Source organism: Plectropomus leopardus, unplaced genomic scaffold (assembly GCF_008729295.1).
Source record: "Plectropomus leopardus isolate mb unplaced genomic scaffold, YSFRI_Pleo_2.0 unplaced_scaffold23317, whole genome shotgun sequence".
Taxonomy (NCBI): domain Eukaryota; kingdom Metazoa; phylum Chordata; class Actinopteri; order Perciformes; family Serranidae; genus Plectropomus; species Plectropomus leopardus.
In genome coordinates, this window is record NW_024625289.1 from 1 (window position 1) to 1,464 (window position 1,464).

General features: G+C 46.4%; 1 long non-coding RNA gene across 1 annotated transcript; it reads left to right on the plus strand.

The window, feature by feature from the left end:
• The first annotated feature begins 29 nt into the window (after nt 1–29).
• On the plus strand, nt 30–1,053 carry LOC121966158. Its single transcript, XR_006107562.1, has 3 exons — nt 30–117; nt 221–421; nt 887–1,053. It is a non-coding gene; the product is annotated as an uncharacterized LOC121966158 (long non-coding RNA).
• Nucleotides 1,054–1,464: the final 411 nt, after the last annotated feature.

The following is a 1,464-nucleotide window of genomic DNA, read 5'->3' on the forward strand; positions in this document are numbered from 1 at the left end:
TTTGGGTGTCACACATTTTCATTTCTTTCTCCTTTTCTGTAGACTAGTCTGAATTTCTCTGAGGATGACTCCCTGTTCGAAGAAGAGGAGGAAGATGAGAAACGTCCGCAGCTGAAGGTTGGATTTCACACATTGATCCATCATATCGTTCCAAATTCTCTCACTCCTCGTGGTACGATGTTGTGCAACTTGTAAAACTCTTCTCCCGTCCCTCGTTCAGAGCCCGCTGGCCGTCACAGCTCCCTCCGCGGCTCCCCCTGTCTGCACGGAGTATCCAGCAGACTGGAGCCTGAAGACTCGCCTCCTCTTCACCTCCCCACATCCCCTGAACTGGGCAGAGCAGCCCAAAGCCCAGGAGGAGGCTCTGGGCCTCAGTCAGCACTGCAAAGCTCACTTCAACAGTCTGCCTCACAGCCTACAGGTAGACTTCTCACTCCAATTTTTACTCATTTTGTTAATTTTTTGCAGCTTGAATTGTCAAACGTTTTTTTTTTTTTTTAAAGAAAAGTTGCAACATTTTGAGGCATTTAATTGAATCTTGTGGCTCGTGTAGACTTTCCGAATAAGTCACGTCGCGGAGGTTTTGACGCTCACAAAAAAATGTACGTACTGATTTACAAACGTCTTTTTCTCAATATAAGTCAATGGGAAAAAGACTTTTTGGGCCCCATGGCATCGCGTGACGGACCTAGGTTGTGTGATGCCACTTATGGCCACTGTGAAAACTTAGCTTCAAAGCCTGGCGCACTTCCTGGGGCTTTTATTGACTCACTGTTGACCAAGGCTACTGTGCAAGGTGCCTCCTGCAATTCAAGGTTCACTTTCCGACCCAAGAATTCTTCGGCATGTGTGAGTCCTTCAGTGAACCCTCTGTGTCCCTGTGCAGGATCCCAAGTCCTGCTCCGAGCTGCGATGTGCCTTCCAGCAGAGTCTGGTGTACTGGCAGCACCCCTCCCTTCCCTGGATACCTCTGTTCCCCAGGATCAACGCTGAGAGGAGCTTTAACGGGAAGAGCACCCCGTGGGCCCAGGATAGATCCCTGCAGCAGAGTCTGCTGAGTGAATGGTGAGGCTGCACACAGTCACTTTTTAAACCCCGAGGCACATTTTACATTATATTCTACATCACTGAATTTCCAACTCAGCTCCTACAGTAAGTCTAAATCACACCGTGGAAACTAAATTGTTAAAATTCAGACCATTAAGGTCAAAAACATGCTCCATCGAAACCCATTCAAACTGACATTTTTCATCCCATCAAAGCATAAAAACATGCATTGTATTACTTCTTGGTGTCATTCTGGTCTTTTGACTTGGGATTTGTCATTTTGACTATATTGCACCGGATGAGGTCATTTTGACGATATTCCACCGGATGAGGTCATTTTGACCATGTTTGGCATATGGAGAAAATACATGCTATTTTCACTGTCACCTGTCACTATGAATGTTGCTGCTAATCACT